General features: G+C 47.4%; 2 long non-coding RNA genes across 2 annotated transcripts in view; one reads left to right on the top strand and one right to left on the bottom strand.

The window, feature by feature from the left end:
* Window positions 1-22,838, top strand: part of LOC141056062 (uncharacterized) — an 81,371-nt gene that overhangs the window by 5,723 nt on the left and 52,810 nt on the right. The window lies entirely within an intron of this gene.
* On the bottom strand, window positions 401-16,128 carry LOC141056184 (uncharacterized). The gene is made up of 3 exons (XR_012221589.1): window positions 15,696-16,128; window positions 7,545-7,668; window positions 401-1,092 (listed from the first exon to the last, which is right to left on the bottom strand). It is a non-coding gene; the product is annotated as an uncharacterized lncRNA (long non-coding RNA).

Raw genomic sequence — 22,838 nt, 5'->3', positions numbered from 1 at the left:
CAATAAATCACCCAGAAACTTTAACTTCATGTGTGCCTGTGTCTCCGTCGAGGAGCAACTAAATGAGCTGACCTTCCACAGTAACTTTGTAAAATAAGGTGTTCTGATATGGTGTACTTGAAGAATTACATTACTTCTTGCCATCATATGCTTTGTATTGTATGTTTTCAGCAGTTTTCCTCTCTGCAGACTCTATCTCTTATTATACAAATGACTTTGAGCTAGAGGTATCTCTCCTATGCACAGAACACACCGAAATGAGAGATTTCTTCTCTTCATTGCATAGTTAGGACACAGACAGTGATAAGGAGAGAGTTAAATTAACCCTTCACGGTTGAGCCAGTGATTTCCAAATTATTCCAGTGTTGCTAGCAACTCAAATGACCACACGGAGACGGGGTCTCTGTACGGGAGGATCGAGGCAGATCACTAAGCCCCTTTATTTTAGTCACATCTTTTATAATCTTTTGCTTAATTATGCAAGGTTCTCAAGTACCAATAGCATCATTTCACTTTATAAGCCAATAATATTGCAAGAAAACCGGAAACTACATATATGTCCGTATCCAAATAGAAAGTAGTATAATGGCATATTCAGAGCAATACACTCCCCCCCCCCCGAGCCCCTTATCTTGCACCTGATGGAAACAGTCTGGTTTCATGACAGGCCATGCCAATTATAAAAATTTATCTTGCAGTAACAAAAATGAAGAAACGAAACCTTCACAGAAATGGAGAAGCGAAACTTAAGCTCTGATTTTAGTATTAACCCTTCACATTCCCCCCTAGATAAATTTTTTTTAACACATATGCAGCATCAGAGGTGCTATCCCAAGCTAACAGCTTGAGGGGTACTGGTCTTCACATGACTGATGCCGTGTTACCAGTCATGGCTGTCGCGGCGCACCCGTCCCCCCTGTATACTGCAGTTCACGAATAACAATTTTTGATGACGGTGGTGGAGATCTTTTGTAGGTAGCCATGTGCTTGGCTTCAACATCTTCATCAAGTAGCCTTTTGAGATCGGTACAGAGAAGAGCAGGGGCAACGATGCCTTTGGTATCATCATTAGCTGGCTTAGTGTAGAATTTCCTAATACATACAGAAATACACCAAAAAACAAGTTTTAGTATCACATATACAACAAGGATACAGGCAGCAATGTGTAACCAGCTCTGTAAGATCCCAGCTATCCAGCCTTCAATTCCCCTAAACCAATTGGCTGGATTGAGAAAGGAGAAAGTGTCTGACCACCAACTGTCCTTAGTACGATCATTGTCTTTATCGTATTGATCTCTGAGTCATTGAATATCTTCTAACTTTAACTTTTAACTTCTACCAATAATAATATGGAAATATGCGAAAAACTAAAACATTATGTCCCTTTATTTGCTATTGGCTTGTTGGGTGATGAGGAGAACTTGATAGGGACCGTCATACAAGGGTTCTAGTCCGTGCTTCCTGACATGCCTTTTCACGACGACCAAATCACCAGGCTTCAGGTTATAACAGGTATCGGTTTCTGCTGAATCTGGAAAGGAAAAGAAAACTAGAACATGGGTGTTAGCAAGATTTTTACTAAGCAGAATAACATATTGAACAACACGGTCAGTCTCTTCTGATAACTGCTGAGGCTGGAAATTTGCAACTGGGGGCCTAGTACCAAACAATATCTCATATGGGGACAAGCAATATTTTGTAATAGGGGTAGTACGGATGTGGTATAATACAATGGGTAGGAGCTCCGGCCATGGAGCCGTAGTCTCCTGCATCATTTTGGTCAGTTGTCCCCTCAGTGTGCCATTCAACCTCTCAACTTTCCCACTGGATTGTGGGTGGTACGGAGTATGGAGGGCTACAGTGGATGCAAGCATTGTCAGAACTTCTTGGTACACATGAGAAGAAAAGGCCGGGCCTTGGTCACTTTCAACAACTTCTGGAACCCCATATCTGCATATGACTTCCATCACCAGTTTCTTTGCTGTGGTCTTTACAGTCATGTTGGTAACAGGGAATGCTTCCGGCCAAATGGAGAACCGGGGCCCAGTAGAATTTTTGCACCAATGCGAGGGCCTGATTCTTTCCTCGATGTGTAGGTCCATGTGCCCATATGGCAATAGCAGGGTACATCCGCTTAGGGAGACACACAAGTTGGTCCTTTTTCCAGAGACCATTATCCATTCATGCCCCATCAGTCTTCCATTGCTTCACCTCTCCCTTTGGAGACATTCTCTGCATCGTCATTAAGCGGTCTCGCGGGGACCGACAGAAAACTTCAGTCTGTTGTAGATCATCAGGTTCTTGTAGGGTCAATGCTTCTTGTAACTGTTTACGCTGAGAGCGTGTGATCACCATAGTTGGTATAGTTGGTTCAACGGGTAAGAGAGCGGCGGCTTTTGCTTGCATATCCGCAAATGTGTTGCCAACAGTCTGTGGAATGTTCCTAGGACCGTGTGCCTTAACTTTGATAATAGCCACCTGAGTAGGTAATTTGATCGAGTCCATGAGGGTTTTAACAGCTTCAGCATTTTTCACTGGGGTTCCGGCAGTAGTAATCAACCCTCGATTGGCCCATAGAGCCCCAAAATCGTGAGCAATACCAAATGCATACCGTGAGTCCGTATATATTAGCCCGTTTGTTCTTGGCCAAAGTACATGCAGTAGACAGAGCCTGAAGTTCTGCTTCTTGTGCTGACTGTGAAGGCGGGAGCGCTGCTGCTTGCACTACAGTGTCCTCTGTGGTAACAGCATATCCCGTGTGGAATCTACCAAACTCGTCATCATATCTTGAACCGTCCGTGTATAACACCAGATCAGGATTTGGGAGTGGATTCTCACTGACATTTGGTGGAGTAGCTGTTTCTTCAGTCAAAAGTTGGGAACAATCATATTGGAGGTAATCCTCATCACTGCCATCTTTCCTTATAGTTCATTATACCGTCTTTCAAGGCATTGTAAAGGGGTTGCATTATGCGGGATGCATCCGGTATCCACTGACAACAATAAGTGCATAGTCCAAGAAAACGCTGGAGTTCAGTTTCATCTTTTGGGAAAGGAAGGGAGCTGACAGCTATTTTTCTTTCTTCTGCGAGGTGTCTGGCACCCTGAAGGAGACAGTGACCCAAGAATATCACTTGACCAAGGCAGAACTGAAGTCTCGAGGCCGAAACCCGACAGTTCAGTGCTGCCAGATACTTAAGGAGGCTAACAGTGGCAGAAATGGCAAAAGACACCTGCTCATATTTTTTTTTTTTTTTTTTTTGCAAACTGGTTGGGACTGTTTTTGGGCCCCTTGTGGCATAACTGTCCATATTAACTGTCGTCCCTGATAAGTGAATTCAAATAGAAACTAGCAATCTGGAGTAATAGAATGCGTAAGATCAATAACTGTAAACCAAGCAGCATCCTGGGGTATTTGGGACAAAAGAGTATGTGGATTAGGCACCAGGTTTGAGAAACACTTTTACTGGTTCTACAGGCATTTTCCCTATATCATTTGGCCCTTTTGACAGGAGTTTAGATAGTATCTCTGAGAGGTATGAGGTGAGTCATTGATCCTCAGGCAATATTGGGGGTGGATCTGAGCCTATCAGGACCATCATAACTGTAGGAAGGGCATGCAAAATACAGATTTCCTCACTGTCTCCATCTGCATAGGGGTTATGTAACGTAAGAACCATCCGACCATCATCTTGGAATTGTATTCTGGAGCGGAACTGTGATAACAAATCTACCCCCAGTAAATTTACTGGGCATGTGGGAGAGATTACAAACTGGGCAGTAACTTCGGGGAAGGGTCCCACAGAAATAGGGTTTATAAAAGTATATTAATTGGGTCTACCATCTACTCCGATCAAAACAGCAGGGGAATGACAATCTCTGATAGTGCTCGAGTCTGGCGCATCGCCAGAATTAGCAGGGAGGGGCTGAGGAGCAGGATTCCCAGTAGCTGAAGTCTGAGGGGGGGGGCAGAGTTTGCTGTGTGCTCCAGTGATAAGAGATTGGCTGTGCACTCGCAGCTGCGGTTGGGGCGAAGGGGGATATGGTGTGGGCTAAGATGGGAGGGGGTACTGAAGCAGCTGCAGCTGTTAGCTTGCTTTTTTTTTTTTTTTTTTTTTTCAAATCATCACTTTTAACTATTTCCCTGACACATTAACCTCGATCTCAGTGTCGTCTCCGTTAATCACATTCTCAATTCTCTCCTGTACCACAACACTTTCTGTCTTTTTCACAGTGTTAGACAATTTTCCTTTTTCCACATAGCAATAAAAACAATCAGAATTCACTTCCTCTGCTCTTCCTAACACCTTCGTCACACAATTCATGTGCAACAAGTTCCACCCAAACATCAAACTCACCCTCAACTCTTCAAAATCCCAAATCCATTTTCTAGAACCTACAGTCAAGCTCTAAGGTACATTCAGATCTGTTCAGACAATGAGGATAGAAAACTACAACTACTATCACGACTATCCTCAAAAAGCCCTCTCTTGACCCATCCTCTGTATCCAGCTATCGCCCTATATCACTTCTCCCCTATGCCTCCAAGCTACTGGAACAACACGTCTACCTTGAACTGTCCTCCCATCTCTCTTCTTGCTCCTTCTTTGACCGCTTACAATCTGGCTTCCGGTCACACCACTCCACTGAAACTGCCCTTACTAAGGTCACCAATGACCTCTTAACCGCCAAGAGCAAGCGACACTACTCTGTCCTCCTCCTCCTGGACCTGTCGGCTGCCTTTGACACAGTGGACCATTCCCTATTACTACAGACCCTCTCATCTCTTGGCATCACAGACTTGGCCCTATCCTGGATCTCATCATACCTAACAGACCGGACATTCAGCGTCTCCCACTCACACACCACCTCCTCACCTCAGAGACCTCTGCTCTCTCTCCTCACCTCGCCCCCTATCCGTCGGAGTCCCGCAAGGTTCAGTCCTTGGACCCCTGCTCTTCTCCATCTATACCTTCGGCTTGGGACAGCTCATAGAATCTCATGGCTTTCAGTATCACCTCTATGCTGATGACACACAGATCTACATCTCTGGACCAGATATCACCTCCCTACTAACCAGAATCCCTCAATGTCTGACTGCTATTACATCCTTCTTGTCCGCTAGATTTCTGAAACTTAACATGGACAAAACAGAATTCATCATCTTTCCCCCATCTCACGTGACCCCCCCCAACGAACCTATCCATTACAGTAAATGGCTGCCCACTCTCCCCAGTCCCACAAGCTCGCTGCCTCGGAGTAATCCTTGATGCTGATCTCTCCTTCAAACCACATATCCAAACCCTTTCCACTTCCTGCCGACTTCAACTCAAAAATATTTCACAAATCCGTTCATTCCTCAACCAAGAATCTGCAAAAACCCTAGTCCATGCCCTCATCATCTCTCGCCTTGACTACTGCAAACTCCTGCTCTGTGGCCTCCCCTCAAACACTCTCGCACCCCTCCAATCTATTCTTAACTCTGCTGCCCGACTAATCCACCTGTCCCCCTGCTATTCCCCAGCTTCTCCCCTCTGTCAATCCCTTCACTGGCTCCCCATTACCCAAAGACTCCAGTTCAAAACCCTAACCATGACATACAAAGCCATCCACAACCTGTCTCCTCCATACATCTGTGACCTCGTCTCCCGGTACTTTCCTGCACGCAACCTCCGATCCTCACAAGATCTCCTTCTCTACTCCCCTCTTATCTCCTCTTCCCACAATCGCATACAAGATTTCTCTCGCGCATCACCCTTACTCTGGAACGCTCTACCACAACATATCAGACTCTCACCTACCATGGAAACATTAAAAAAAAAACAAAAAACAAAACCTGAAGACCCACCTCTTCCGACAAGCCTACAACCTGCAGTAACCACCGACCGACCAAACCGCTGCACGACCAGCTCTACCCTCGCCTACTGTATCCTCACCCATCCCTTGTAGATTGTGAGCCTTCGCGGGCAGGGTCCTCTCTCCTCCTGTACCAGTTATGACTTGTATTGTTAACATTATTGTACTTGTTTTTATTATGTATACCCCTCCTCACATGTAAAGCGCCATGGAATAAATGGCGCTATAACAATAAATAATAATAATAATCACTCAGAAAAACATCGCAGACCTCCAACCCATATTCCACAGAGACCACAGACTGAAAGCAATATTCCCGGAACTGCCACTTCTCTCCTACAAACAGCCTCCCAACCTAAGGAATATCCTTGTCAGAAGTACCCTCACATCACCTTCAGAGACAGGCACAGTCCCTGTAACAGTAAGAAATGCAAGACCTGCCCCCACATATCACCAACAGATAAAGTCCCCATACCCAACACAAATCAGGACTATAAGATCTTGGACTCTTTCTCATGTCCATCCTTCAATGTCGTGTACATGACACAGTGTACAAGGTGCAATGCAGGGACATACATTGGGGAAACTAAGCAAAAGCTACAAACAAGGATGAATCTGCACAGACATACGATAAAGACTGAGCTGGACACACCTGTAGGGATACACTTCTCTAGACCTGGACACAGCTTGGCAGATCTAAAAGTCCTAATATTGAAAGGTCATTTTTCATTTTTTTTTAATAGTGACAGAGAAAGGAAGATTTGGGAGTTTAAATTTATAAATATGTTCCAATCGCTAACAATAGGACTGAATTTGACACCTGGGTTCATGACTCATTACATGGACACAGTTCACACCTCCACAAGAAGGTCTTCAGATCTCTAATAGAACACTTGGTCCTCATCTGCATGTGTAACAAAAACCTTAATTTGATTTCCTTGGCATGTCTATAGCTAGCATCATCTCATGTCCTGTTGTAATTCCTATTTAAATGTTGCCATCTTTTCTCAGTGATTCACTTGTAATCTGGCCTGATGAAGGGGCCGCCTGAGCCCTGAAAGCTTGCATGCAAATATAATTTCTCTGGTTAGCCAATAAAGGTATCACACCTTGAATAATTACATCTATTTTTCTGGCTAACACGGTACCACAATTTTATTTTGTATTATACATGTGCCAAGCCACAAAATTCTTCTTTTCCTTCCACAGATTCTCTCATTTACAGCTAAATACCCTTACTTCAATTGTGCACAATACTGGAGCGGCCGTCTCAGTTTGTTCCACCCAGTCAATAATCCCCCTCTGGGATTGCCCAAAATTTGTGGTACTCAGTGAAAGGAGGAGGGCGTCTCAGACTCTCCCTCCGGACACCTCTGGTTATATATATATATATCTATATATACCTGAGTTACGTATCCTACCCATCTTCGATCACATGACCACCCTGATTACTAACAGTGAATTCAGGATATTTTAACTATAAAGAGAGCCACAATCACTGGTCAATCCGGGGTGTCCGTCCCTTATGAGGTACGGTTCGAGCACTGGGCCCCCAACGGGACTACACCTCTATATGATTCCACCCATGAATCACCCCACCAGGGGACAAACCTCTGATCCTCTTTGCAGCAACAAGCACAGGAAAACCACACCAACGGTCAGTCTGAACAGTATAACTGCCAACTTACCGTGATTGTGGGGGGTGATCAGTCCCAATTTTCCAACACCTGTGTCCGCTCCGAGAGTCCTTTGTCTTGTTGTCCTCCGGGGGCAGAGGCGTCCCTGTTCGGGGGCCCCACGTTGCGCACCAAGCTGATAAGGAGAGAGTTAAATTAACCCTTCACGGTTGAGCCAGTGATTTCCAAATTATTCCAGTGTTGCTAGCAACTCAAATGACCACACGGAGACGGGGTCTCTGTACGGGAGGATCGAGGCAGATCACTAAGCCCCTTTATTTTAGTCACATCTTTTATAATCTTTTGCTTAATTATGCAAGGTTCTCAAGTACCAATAGCATCATTTCACTTTATAAGCCAATAATATTGCAAGAAAACCGGAAACTACATATATGTCCGTATCCAAATAGAAAGTAGTATAATGGCATATTCAGAGCAATACACCCCCCCCCCCCCAGCCCCTTATCTTGCACCTGATGGAAACAGTCTGGTTTCATGACAGGCCATGCCAATTATAAAAATTTATCTTGCAGTAACAAAAATGAAGAAACGAAACCTTCACAGAAATGGAGAAGCGAAACTTAAGCTCTGATTTTAGTATTAACCCTTCACAACAGAAGCAGTAGCATGGAGGAAATTATACAGCAGTACTGTGTACAGTGTAGATGTGACTCCGCATCTTGGTTCTGAGATTGGATAAAAGACTTGTTAGAAAACTCGCCACAATTTTTACGTGTATCTGTCTGCCTGTTTTCTCACTCTGCTTCCCAGTCTCCCTCGCCTCTCCATAGAGAATAATATGAGGTGTAACCTGACGCCTCACTGTGCAGTTGTAGAATTGTAGGTACGTGGGATGCAGAGACAAGCAGGAGGCAGAGCATGAGTTAAAGGGTTTATTACAGCAGATATTCCATGCAGGGGGAGTAAGAGTTATGAGGGGCGCTATACTGGGTATTGTGTCAGGGTAAGAACAATTGTTTATGAAACAGGTAAACTTAGCAATTCTGATGGTTTCCGGGCTGTGGAAGCTTGAAATCCCACGGTGGCACCGCAAGTGACGCGTGAAGTCTCTGGCCTGATCCTGAAGAAAGTTGAAGCTCTGTCTCCTGATGGGAGTGGCATATCCTGCCTCTCCTAGGCAAGGTCCTGCATTTCCGGGGCAACGTCCATGCTGTGAAGTAGTCTGTGGTACCACCGGAGTGTGATTCAGTTCATTGGCGGAGGTGAAGCTACCCGGCATTGTATGATTCCCAGTGTCACACTTAGGCCGCTCGCTCACGGCAGACAGCGGAACGGTGCAGAACGTATTCTCAGTGACAGGGGTGAGCAGGCACACAGATATACGTTGCTCACAGTCAGTGTGCGCATGGGCTGGGGAGCTGCAGCGCGGGCCTGAACTGTCGCATCGCTCCATGCAGAGCAAATCAACCTTCTGTTTCGCACTCTGTCTTCCCACCAAGTCTCTTGCTTTCCCGCGCATTGTCCCTGACATGCCCCCTACAGTTGAGAGCAAAGGTCTGTCCAGGTCAGAAAGCTTTCCCCCTGCAACAATGGAGACAGCCCTGATAGTTCCGGCACCAACGCGAGAGAGGTACCACCAGCCCAGTCCATCTTCCTACACAGTGATGAGGTGAGCACCTGACTCTTCACTAGAGCCCCTGATGGTGGGGTTAGGCTTGGCTCCCCATGGACACCAAGTGCTACTCCAAGACAGACCATGGAAGCATGACACCTGATCCCCAAGGGACAGGTAGCTGGAGTGGCTCAATAGGAGAGTACAGCTGATATACAGACTGGCATGGCAGGTGCAGGTGGGTCCGGCTGATATACAGACTGGCACGGCAGATGCAGGTGGGTCCGGCTGATATACAGACTGGAACAGTAGCTGTAGGTGGGTCCAGCTGATATACAGACTGGCATGGCAGGTACAGGCGAGTCTGGCTGATATACAGACTGGCATGGCAGCTGCAGGTGGGTCCAGCTAATAGAGTGGCAAGGCAGGTGCAGGCGGATGCGCCTGCTATACAAATTGGCATGTCAGGTGCAGGCAGGTCCGGCTGATATACAGACAGACACGACAGGTGCAGGCAGGTCCGGCTGATATACAGACAGGCACGGCAGGTACAGGCAGGTCCGACTGATATATAGACAGGCATAGCAGGTGCAGGCAGATTCTGGCTGAAATACAGACTGACAAGGCAGGTACTAGTAAGGAGGTTAGGAACAGACAGAAACTAGCAGAACAAGCGGGTACTAACGGAGAGTGAACAAACTAACAATGTTGCACTGGCACCTGCGTGCAGGTGGTGGTGCCTTAAATAATAAGTGTCTCCCAGCCATTGGCTGGGGACACTTTAGGATGATGCATGCGTCCCCTTTAAGAGGAAGGGAGCGCGCGCCCTAAGCACAGTGTTGGAGAGGAAGGAGAAAGTATGGACGGGAGCCACAGTGGTGAGTCGGTGTCCCTGCCGGGGGAAAGGGACAGCGTGCAGGGACGCCGGCGCTACAATTTTGCTGATAAGATATATTACAAATAGTCATATTTTCACTTTTACTGTTGATTTATGAAACGTTTACTGTAAGTACAATTGCCTTGTAACCCCTCCATAACTGCAACATAAATGTACAGTACTGGCAGGTTGGATTTAAAGGGGAATTTCAGTCTTAAACAAAGTATTAACAATCCATTGGATAGGTGATAACTGTTGGATCGGTGTGAGTTCCACCATTGGAAAACTCATTTATCACCAGAACATGTAGATTGTCTGATGCGATAAGAACTAAAAAGGCTCCATTCAAGTCTACGATGCTGATGAAGAGCTGCCGGCATTGCGTATATCTTCAGTGTCATAGACACTTATGGACCTGCTGCTCCATTCAACTCCTGGTTGAACAGATACAAAAAAGGATTGTCTTCCTCTGGCCCAATATTGCATAAGAGCTAGGACCAACTCTTGTGGTACATAAAAAAAAAGTTTTGGCCAAATTTTGACCTTCTTCAGTTACGTACTGTACCAAATATGTGATGTAGTGGATACTGTGTCTGGAGGCATGTCCTGCCCCATCTACTGGCTAACACAAGGCTGTGGGATGGATCTGAACAGCATACGCGCATATTTGGCCCCATCTACTGGCTTCTATAAGCATACTACAACAGGCAGTGGGACGGACCACCCCAATTAAGAGCACATGAATCTTCACAATAGGTTTATTACCTATTACCATGTATTTGGTGCAGTACGTAACTGAAGAAGGTCAAAATTTGACAGAACGTTTTTTTACGTACTACAATATTCTTCTGAATATCCTAAAGTTGAGTGCTAGGTTTATAACTTATAACTAGTGTTGAGCATTCCGATACCGCAAGTATCGGGTATCGGCCGATACTTGCGGTATCGGAATTCCGATACCGACTTCCGATATTTTTTCAATATCGGAAGTCGGCATCGGAATCGGAAGTTCAAAGTTGATTGACAGCCGAAATGACGTCATCATGATGCGCGGTGTGTGCGCATCATGATGCGCCGTCATTTCGGGCCTTCCGGGGGTCTCTGCCGGCCTGCCGGGGGGCTGTGCCGGCCTGCCGGGGGGCTGTGTGGACTGCCCGGGGTCTGTACCGGCCTGCCGGGGGGCTCTGCCGGCCTGCCGGTGGTCTGTGCACCCTGTGGGGGTCTGTACCGGCCTGCCGGGGGGCTGTGCCGGCCTGCCGGGGGGCTGTGCTGATGTCCGGGGGTCTGTGCAAGCATCGTCCGATGGGACTATAAGTCCCATCTGGCGATGCCTGCTACCATGACAGTGATTGACACATTAGCCAATGATGGGACAGTAGTAGTCCCATCATCCGGCTAATGTGTTAAATGTTAAAAAAAAAAAAAAAAAATACTACATACATACTACATACATACTACATGCTACATACATACTACATGCTACATACATACTACATGCTACATACATACCACATATATACTACATGCATGCTACATACATACTACATGCTACATACATACTACATATATACTACATGCATGCTACATACATACTTCATGCTACATACATACTACATGCTACATACATACCACATATATACTACATACATACTACATGCATGCTACATGCTACATACATACCACATATATACTACATGCATGCTACATACATACTACATGCTACATACATACCACATACATACTACATACATACTACATACATACTACATACATACTACATGCTACATACACTCACTGGCCACTTTATTAGGTACACCTGTCCAACTGTGTGTTAAGACTTAATTTCTAATCAGCCAATCACATGGCGGCAACTCAGTGCATTTAGGCATGTAGACATGGTCAAGACAATCTCCTGCAGTTCAAACCGAGCATCAGTATGGGGAAGAAAGGTGATTTGAGTGCCTTTGAACGTGGCATGATTGTTGGTGCCAGAAGGGCTGGTCTGAGTATTTCAGAAACTGCTGATCTACTGGGATTTTCACGCACAACCATCTCTAGGGTTTACAGAGAATGGTCCGAAAAAGAAAAAAAATCCAGTGAGCGGCAATTCTGTGGGCGGAAATGCCTTGTTGATGCCAGAGGTCAGAGGAGAATGGGCAGACTGGTTCGAGCTGATAGAAAGGCAACAGTGACTCAAATTGCCACCCGTTACAACCAAGGTAGGCAGAAGAGCATCTCTGAACGCACAGTGCGTCGAACTTTGAGGCAGATGGGCTACAGCAGCAGAAGACCACACTGGGTACCACTCCTCTCAGCTAAGAACAGGAAACTGAGGCTACAATTTGCACAAGCTCATCGAAATTGGACAGTAGAAGATTGGAAAAACGTTGCCTGGTCTGATGAGTCTCGATTTCTGCTGCGACATTCGGATGGTAGGGTCAGAATTTGGCATAAACAACATGAAAGCATGGATCCATCCTGCCTTGTATCAACGGTTCAGGCTGGTGGTGGTGGTGTCATGGTGTGGGGAATTTTTTCTTGGCACTCTTTGGGCCCCTTGGTACCAATTGAGCATCGTTGCAACGCCACAGCCTACCTGAGTATTGTTGCTGACCATGTCCATCCCTTTATGACCACAATGTACCCAACATCTGATGGCTACTTTCAGCAGGATAATGCGCCATGTCATAAAGCTCGAATCATCTCAGATTGGTTTCTTGAACATGACAATGAGTTCACTGTACTCAAATGGCCTCCTCAGTCACCAGATCTCAATCCAATAGAGCATCTTTGGGATGTGGTGGAACGGGAGATTCGCATCAGGGATGTGCAGCCGACAAATCTGCGCCAACTGTGTGATGCCATCATGTCAATATGGTCCAAAATCTCTGAGGAATGCTTCCAGCACCTTGTTGAATCTCTGCCACGAAGAATTGAGGCAGTTCTGAAGGCAAAAGGGGGTCCAACCCGTTACTAGCATGGTGTACCTAATAAAGTGGCCAGTGAGTGTACATACTACATATATACTACATGCATGCTACATACATACTGCATGCTACATACATACTACATACATACTACATACATACTACATACATACTACATGCTACATACATACCACATATATACTACATACATACTACATGCATGCTACATACAATACATACATAGACATACAGTACATATAACATAGAGTAACATACTTACCAATACTTGTCACATTGTTCCCCGAAGCCATTGTCTTTTACGGAATAAATATTAACATAACAAACCACAAAAATACTCACCCATGATCCGAAGCAGTCCACGAGTGTGTCCCACGACGATCTTGGGTAGAGAACTGCAGCATCAGCTGATGCTGCCGTTCTCTACGGGCTGCAGGAATCCAATGACGGAAGGTAGGTATCCTTCCGCACTGTATTCCTCCGCCACTTAAAAAAAAAAAGTCCCTAGTCTCACTTTATGCCATTGCTGCATGGGAAATTCCCACACAGCAATGGCATAAAGTGAGACTAGGGACTTCTTTTTTTTTTAAGTGGCGGAGGAATACAGTGCGGAAGGATACCTACCTTCCGTCATTGGATTCCTGCAGCCCGTAGAGAACGGCAGCATCAGCTGATGCTGCAGTTCTCTACCCAAGATCGTCGTGGGACACACTCGTGGACTGCTTCGGATCGTGGGTGAGTATTTTTGTGGTTTGTTATGTTAATATTTATTCCGTAAAAGACAATGGCTTCGGGGAACAATGTGACAAGTATTGGTAAGTATGTTACTCTATGTTATATGTACTGTATGTCTATGTATGTATTGTATGAATGTATTGTATGTAGCATGTATGTAGTATGTATGTAGTATATATGTGGTATGTATGTAGCATGTAGTATGTATGTAGCATGCATGTAGTATGTATGTAGTATATATGTGGTATGTATGTAGCATGTAGTATGTATGTAGTATGTATGTAGCATGCATGTAGCATGCAGTATGTATGTAGCATGCATGTAGTATATATGTAGTATGTATGTAGCATGTAGTATGTATGTAGTATGTATGTGGTATGTATGTAGCATGTAGTATGTATGTAGCATGCATGTAGTATGTATGTAGTATGTATGTAGTATGTATGTGGTATGTATGTAGCATGTAGTATGTATGTAGCATGCATGTAGTATATATGTAGTATGTATGTAGCATGTAGTATATATGTAGTATGCATGTTGCATGCATGTAGTATATATGTAGTATGTATGTTGCATGTAGTATATATGTAGTATGAATGTAGCATGTATGTAGTATGTAGTATGAATGTAGCATGTATGTAGTATGCATGTTGCATGTAGTATATATGTAGTATGTATGTTACATGTAGTATGCATGTTGTATGTATGTAGCATGTATGTAGCATGTAATTTTTTTTTTTTTTTTTTACATTCAACACTTTATTCGGATGATGGGACTACTACTGTCCCATCATTGGCTAATGTGTCAATCACTGTCATGGTAGCAGGCATCGCCCGATGGGACTTGTAGTCCCATCGGACGATGCCTGCACAGACCCCCGAAGCCTGCACAGACCACCGGCAGGCCGGCACAGCCCCCCGGCAGGCCGGCACAGCCCACCGGAGCCTGCACAGACCACCAGCAGGCCGGCACAGCCCCCCGGCAGGCCGGCACAGACCACCGGAGCCTGCACAGACCCCCTGGCAGGCCGGCACAGCCCCCCGAAAGGCCCGTACAGACCCCAGAGAGGTTGTACAAGGCAAAAACAGGGTTTTTCTTATTCCGATACCGGAAGTCCCATAGACTTGAATAGGACTTCCGGTATCGGAATCGGCGATACCGATACTTTTTTTTAAGATCGGCCGATCCATTCCGATCCGATACTTTGAAGTATCGGACGGTATCGCTCAACTCTACTTAACTACTTGGTTTGGGAACCTAACCTTTAGCACCATTACTTAAGTTGTGCTCACGGTGTTTTTCCTTCAACTCTTGTGGTACAGACAGACTACTTAGCCGAGAGATTATTGCTGGATGGGTTAATGTCGGCTCTCAGCCCGAACCGACTTGTGGGAATTTGGACACTGTTTGGGTCCTATCACCCCTGTTTTGATTATCTAGTGTTGATTTGCTAAATAATATGGTTCTCAGCCAGAGCTGTAATCACGCACTAGTGAAAATAAGGTTTTGTGTATTTTCATTATCACACATCTCGTCTGATCCGGTGGCGTGAAATAGATGGTTATAATTACACATGTCCACAGAAAGCGGACAAGACAAATTACATCCGAACATCTCCAGACTAACAGATATATCTTATGAGTTCAAGGGAACCAATTACGACTATGAGAGCGAGTTAGTATCTTGAGATGGAAAAGAAACTCAAATACATTTATTGAATATAGAGCGTATACAACATCCATAGATCACTGCTAACCATTTATAATTACAGAAACTTTCTCCAAAATATAGCAGAACTCGTAGGAAAGTTCCCTGGAATCAGCGGTGATTCTAGACATTCTAGGAAGTGTTATGGTGCCTCCTCATCCTTGCCTGGGGTGCAGGTGGGAAAGTACCTACAAAAGTGCCACCAGTTCTACCAAACATAAATGTCCCCAGAGCCTTACCACTAGGATAATGCCAGTCTAATCCCATCTTATGTGGGTAAAATAGTGTGGTAAGAGACCTGATTGGGGGGTGGACCACTGCTTACCCTGTCCGGATGATACAGACACCAGGCGATGGAAGGACGAGGCGGAGACAGATTTCAATAGTAACAGTTCCGGATTTAATCGTCGTCCTCCTGATGACCACGCACCGCAGCCTCTTTACAGTTCTCTGTCTCCAGGCCCTGGTACCTGCACCTTTGCTCCAGTCGAAGTAACGTCCCTCGCGGATCTTTCACTGGGGCTGTCAGACCAATCTACCGCCAGCGCTTCACCTGCCCGAGGTCGTCGTCCAATCGGTACCCCCGGGGCCTCGTCTGTACTGTGGTCCGCCGGGTCAGGGCCACCCCCCTGACTGTCTCTTCGCTGTCCGTCCCCTGGTCGAGCTCTTCTCTCTTCACCGTCTTCTACCAAGCTCCTCCCGAGACTAGCTAGCCTGGAACCCCAACCAGTCCTATTTATCCCCTCTCTCACCGGGAATTCCCCTCCTTGATTCCTATCTACCCGCCCCCCATGACTAAGCGTTTCTCAAGCCATAAGCTGATGTTAAGTCCTAAGCTACTACCCCCTGCCATCTTGTGGTCATTTCTGGGTACTGCACTCTCCTATCCACCTTTCCCAGCTGTCGCCCTTCTATCCTGTCAATCTCCGTCTCTGGAGCACAAACTGTCCCCACCTACTACCAGTCACGTCTGTCCGTCAAGTCACCTTCCCCACACTAGTACCACCAACGCAGAATGAGCTCCACAGTCAGACTTGACACTGGACATTCTGAGAAAACTAAGGAGCTCCCTGGTTTTTATCTTTGATCCCCTATACTGAGATCTAGACTTTGCAGCAGAGGCTCCCAGATGGTGTCTACAGAGGAGTTGCTGACTGGTGGCGCGAGATGGATAGAAAAACCAAACAAGCCATGGTCAGTAAAAGGGAGAAGTATTGTCCAAGCAAAGTCAGGTCAGAATCCACTAGAGAAAGACATCAATGTGGCGTAGGTCAAAAAGTATAATTGGCCATTCCGTCAGAACTTTTGTAATAATGTGCAGGTACTGGTGATGTCGCCACGGATCAGAGACAGACCAAGAGTTAAAGGGTTTATTTACAGGGGATAAACTCTCCACGCAGGGAGGAGCAGTGGGGGTAAAAGTAACAGAGTAAACAATAATACAGTAGTTAGGATATGGAATGCAATTAAACAGTAAAGCAGGACTGGAAGCGTTAAACAGTGGATTCAGTGTGAAATCGTGATTGAAGGGTCTCACTATCCCCGGATTAAACCTGTAGATGCAGTTGAAATCTTGGAGCCCCTCCAGTAAATTATTTAATAATACATTTCTAAATTTACTAACAACAATTTTAATGCGCCAATTAAATGTTATAACACAGAACAAAAATTAAGATACTTTCCGTTCTGACCAATCACACAGAAGTCGCACCCGATCGCATAGATGCCCCTCCTCTGCCACTCATATAGTCTTTAATATTCCCAACAACAGCCAAAGCATCGTTTTACGGGGACACTTGCTGTAGTGTTCTCATCAGAGGCCCATTGCTCCAGGTGGCCTCCAATGTCAGCCGGACAGTCCGGCACGCTGATGGTAAACTTTTTTCAATACCAGATCAATATTTTTTCTTCCATTGCACGGGGCACTAGTGATGAGGGAGTATACTCGTTGCTCGGGTGTCCTCCGAGTATTTTGGCGTGCTCGGAGATTTAGATTTTGTCGTCTTATCTGCATGATTTGCGGCTGCTAGACAGCCTGAATACATGTGGTGATTCCCTAACAAACAGGCATTCCACACATGTATTCAGGCTGTCTAGCAGCCGCAAATCATGCAGATGAGACGACGAAATCTAAATCTCCGAGCACGCCAAAATACTCGGAGGACACCCGAGCATGCTCCGGAAAACCCGAGCTGGTGTCTGTTATGCCTATTTGTAAATTCGGTTGTCATATCACCAATGTGCCCTGTGGAGGTATCTGGAAAACTACTGCCCCACACCAGGTTGGATCTTGTATTGTTGACTAACCATTTTCTAGCAGCATAAAAGGTTATTTTGATACTGATTTTCAGGACTTTCCATAGCAGACAGCCTGCAGTGAAATTCGTTCCATAAATGCTGAGGATTTGCTGCAGATTTCATCCTTTGCATTGACAGGAAACAGATTTCAATTCTGCAAGTTAAAAGATTATTCCCCCAAAATTAAGTAACTTGTTGAATGCTGGAGGTCCAACCCCTGAACAGTACCATGCAGGTGAGTTTGAGCGAACTCTGCTGCATTCATCACCTATGGCACTGACATAAATAGCCAAGCGTTGTGCTTGAAGCCCTGTAAGGAGATGGACATATTGCACACGTTCCCCCTTGAAGGATAAGTGTAATGTTATGTTGTGCAATGTGAACAGTGACATGCGTCAATGGCGTCACTGTTGTATGTTGTGGGAAGAGTTAGGGTTAACAGTTGGGACTAGCCCAGAGTGGGAGAGGCTAAGCTGAAGGGACAGAGACAGTTCCCTGTCAGGACGTTCCATAGGGTCCGGTGTAGCAGACCTAAAGTCTGGTTTGTGAGCAGTGCAGCATGTCGTGGGTGTGCCTAACGTGAGAGGAGACCGTGACAGAGGATAGGGAGATCTAAGTGGAAAGAAGCAGAGAAATGACCAAAAGATAAAGTGATCGATCAGAGACTGGTCCTGGGGGATGACGCCTAGAGGTACTGGCCAGAGAGAGCCCTGGGCCGGAGTCCCAGAGCGTCAGTAGCAGAGACGTTATGTACCGGCCATACTGGCAATATGGGTTGGGAATAGGACCCTCACCCTCGATCTGCTCCACCATTAGGTTCCCCTTAAATTCATTTGCAATCCACATCGCTGCACCCTGCGAAGATACAACGACCAACTCCCGACATCACAGCAGATGAATGTATCCCTGACAGGCGTCTATTCCAGAAGGTGATTACCGCCTAATGCGCTGATCAGCAAATGCCTGAAAGTGGCGGATGCAGCATTTACCGTAATCTGCGGAATTGTTTTCCTCCATATCGGAGCCGCAGATAAGCCCTAACGAGCCAAGCACAGGCCTTGATGATGGCATTACACAGATCATGTCATTGAAATGCTAATCCGGCGAGATCCATGATACTGTCTTATACATTTTCTGATGAGTAAATTGATCTATGGCAATGAGGCAGTTAATGTAAGGTTGCAGAATGCTGATGCCTTGTGTGAGTCTCCTCCTGCACCTAAAATATTTGTCAGGGTGTAGAGAAGGGCTGAGCTGTGACACCAGATGTGAGAAGACTGGAGATCTTTCTCCAGAAACTAGACCCCTTGTTCTAGACCTGGAGAACACCTGTCATTCACATGACTATAGTGTCACATGTACTGGATAAAGGGCTGAGCGCTCTGTCCTCTGCTTCTCAGCTCTGCTCTGCTATATTGCCTCCTGACATACTTAGCTCTGCTACATTGCAGGGCTCTGCTACTTTCCCATTCAGTGACTCATGTTATACCTAGCTCTGCTACGTTGTTGGGCTCTTATCTATAAACACTATATGCCTTCTCTACTGCATTACTGGACTTTGCTACCTTGTCACTGTGTGTCTCCTGGCATATCCAGGATTGTTACATCGCCACTGTGTTCCTCCAATCCTCTATCTCCTGACATGCCAAACTCTGCTACTGTGTCATTCAGTGACTTGTGACATATCCAGCTCTTTTGCATTGCCACTGTGTTCCTCCTGCCATACCCAGCTCTGCTACATCACTGGGCTCTGCTACATTATAACTGAGTACCTCTGAGCATAACCAGCTCTGCTATGGAGTTGAGTTGTTAAGCATAGCCACTGAGTTCTTCCTGACATACCCAGCTCTGCTACATCGCTGAGCTTTGCTAAATTGACACTCTGCGTATTCTAACATAATGAAGTCTGCTGCATCACTGGGCTCTGCTACATTACAACTGTGTACTTCTGAACATATACCAACTCTGCTATATTGTTGGGCTGTAATGCCATAGCCACTGAGTTCTTCCTGACATACCTTTGTCTGTATATGTTGGTGTTATCAGTCATTGTACAGGAGGAGGAGGTGAGCTGTGACATCACCTATTGTGAATGGTGGATCCTGTGTTATCAACTGTGTATAGAGACGTTATCAGTCATTGTACAGGAGGGGGAGGAGGTGAGCTGTGACATCACCTATTGTGAATGGTGGATCCTGTGTTATCTACTGTATGTAGAGGTGATATCAGTCATTGTGCAGGAGGAGGAGGTGAGCTGTGACATCACCTATTGTGAATGGTGGATCCTGTGTTATCTACTGTATGTAGAGGTGATATCAGTCATTGTGCAGGAGGAGGAGGTGAGCTGTGACATCACCTATTGTGAATGGTGGATCCTGTGTTATCTATTGCAGGGGTCCCCAACCATCGGTCCGCGGCCCAGGACCCGGCCGTTGCAGTGCTTTTGCCGGTCCGCGGACACAAGGGCAAGAGCACTGCAACGGCCCAGTCCTGTGCCGCGGACACAAGGGGAGCCGGCGGCAGTAGCTTCCATGAATACTCACCCTGCATCCCTGTCCCTGTCGGCAGGGGCGTATCTAGGGGGGGCAGCCGGGGCAGTTGCCCCGGGCGCAGCCAGCAGGGGGGCGCAGTCGGGCCGCCGAATGCAGCGGTCCGCAGTGTCCTCCCTGGCGGCTGCGTTCTGCCGCCCCCCCGGCCTGAGTCGGCGGTTCTCTGTGTCAGCTGTCAAGCTGACAGCTGGCGCAGAGAAGGTGCGCGTGCCGGCTCCCAGGGAACAATTGTACTGACGTCTGTATAGACGCCAGTACAATTGCAGCTCTGACCGCCGGGCCAGAGCGACGTCAGCAGCGTGACGTGGGGGGGGGTTAATGAGTAGGGATGGGGTTAATATGTGGGGGATTTGGAGTGGGGGGTACATAATGTGTGGGGGGGATTTGGGAGTGGGGATGGGGGTTATTTAATGTGTGGGGGATTTGGAGTGGGGATGGGGGTTAATGAGTGGGGATGGGATTAATGTGTGGGGGATTTGGAGTGGGGGGGTCGCCGAACCAAATTCTTGCCCCGAGTGCCAGGAAGCCTAGATACGCCTCTGCCTGTCGGCGCCGCGGCTCCTCTCCCATAGGTGTGGCGTCCATATTCATGACCTTAAATGAGCGGTACCACGTGACCACTCTGCACAGGAAGAAGTTGATGCGACGCGAGATGCAGGGAGGAAAGTTCAGCAACGTGACGGTAAGTATGATGGGGGAGGACGGGGGAGCCCAGCCATGCATACACGGGTGGGAGCGGAGCCATGTATACAAGGGAGGGAGGGTGGGAGCGGAGCCATGTATACAAGGGTGGGAGGGTGCTTGCGGAGCCATATATACAAACATGGGATGGTGGGAGCGGAGCCATGTATTCAGGATGGGAGGCTGGGAGCGGAGCCATGTATACAGGATGGGAGGGTGGGAGCAGAGCCATGCATACAGGATGGGAGAGGGTGGGAGCAGAGCCATGTATACAGGATGGGAGAGTGGGAGCAGAGCCATGTATACAGGATGGGAGAGTGGGAGCAGAGCCATGTATACAGGATGGGAGAGTGGGAGCAGAGCCATGTATACAGGATAGGAGAGGGGGAGCGGAGCCACGTATACAGGATGGGAGAGTGAGAGCGGAGCCATGTATACAGGATGGGAGAGTGGGAGCAGAGCCACGTATACAGGATGGGAGAGTGGGAGCAGAGCCATGTATACAGGATGGGAGAGTGGGAGCAGAGCCATGTATACAGGATGGGAGAGGGGGAGCGGAGCCACGTATACAGGATGGGAGAGTGAGAGCGGAGCCATGTATACAGGATGGGAGAGTGGGAGCAGAGCCACGTATACAGGATGGGAGAGTGGGAGCAGAGCCACGTATACAGGATGGGAGAGGGGGAGCAGAGCCACGTATACAGGATGGGAGAGGGGGAGCAGAGCCACGTATACAGGATGGGAGAGGGGGAGCGGAGCCACGTATACAGGATGGGAGAGTAGGAGCGGAGCCACGTATACAGGATGGGAGGGTGGGAGCGGAGCCATGTATACAGGATGGGAGGGTGGGAGCGGAGCCATGTATACAGGATGGGAGAGTGGGAGCGGAGCCATGTATACAGGATGGGAGAGTAGGAGCGGAGCCATGTATACAGGATGGGAGGGTGGGAGCGGAGCCATGTATACAGGATGGGAGGGTGGGAGCGGAGCCATGTATACAGGATGGGAGAGTAGGAGCGGAGCCATGTATACAGGATGGGAGAGTGGGAGCGGAGCCATGTATACAGGATGGGAGAGTGGGAGCGGAGCCATGTATACAGGATGGGAGAGTAGGAGCGGAGCCATGTATACAGGATGGGAGAGTGGGAGGAGAGCCATGTATACAGGATGGGAGGGTGGGAGCGGAGCCATGTATACAGGATGGGAGAGTAGGAGCGGAGCCATGTATACAGGATGGGAGGGTGGGAGGAGAGCCATGTATACAGGATGGGAGAGTGGGAGGAGAGCCATATATACAGGATGGGAGGGTGGGAGGAGAGCCATGTATACAGGATGGGAGGGTGGGAGCGGAGCCATGTATACAGGATGGGAGAGTGGGAGCGGAGCCATGTATACAGGATGGGAGGGTGGGAGCGGAGCCATGTATACAGGATGGGAGGGTGGGAGCGGAGCCATGTATACAGGATGGGAGGGTGGGAGCGGAGCCTTGTATACAGGATGGGAGGGTGGGAGCGGAGCCATGTATACAGGATGGGAGGGTGGGAGCGGAGCCATGTATACAGGATGGGAGGGTGGGAGCAGAGCCATGTATACAGGATGGGAGGGTGGGAGCGGAGCCATGTATACAGGATGGGAGGGTGGGAGCAGAGCCATGTATACAGGATGGGAGGGTGGGAGCGGAGCCACGTATACAGGATGGGAGGGTGGGAGCGGAGCCATGTATACAGGATGGGAGGGTGGGAGCGGAGCCTTGTATACAGGATGGGAGGGTGGGAGCGGAGCCATGTATACAGGATGGGAGGGTGGGAGCGGAGCCACGTATACAGGATGGGAGGGTGGGAGCAGAGCCATGTATACAGGATGGGAGGGTGGGAGCAGAGCCATGTATACAGGATGGGAGAGTGGGAGCGGAGCCATGTATACAGGATGGGAGAGGGGGA

This window comes from Dendrobates tinctorius, unplaced genomic scaffold (genome assembly GCF_039654945.1).
Source record: "Dendrobates tinctorius isolate UK_male_01 unplaced genomic scaffold, ASM3965494v1 ptg000196l, whole genome shotgun sequence".
In the NCBI taxonomy this organism is placed as follows: Eukaryota; Metazoa; Chordata; class Amphibia; order Anura; family Dendrobatidae; genus Dendrobates; species Dendrobates tinctorius.
This window is presented reverse-complemented; position numbering and strand designations above follow the sequence as displayed.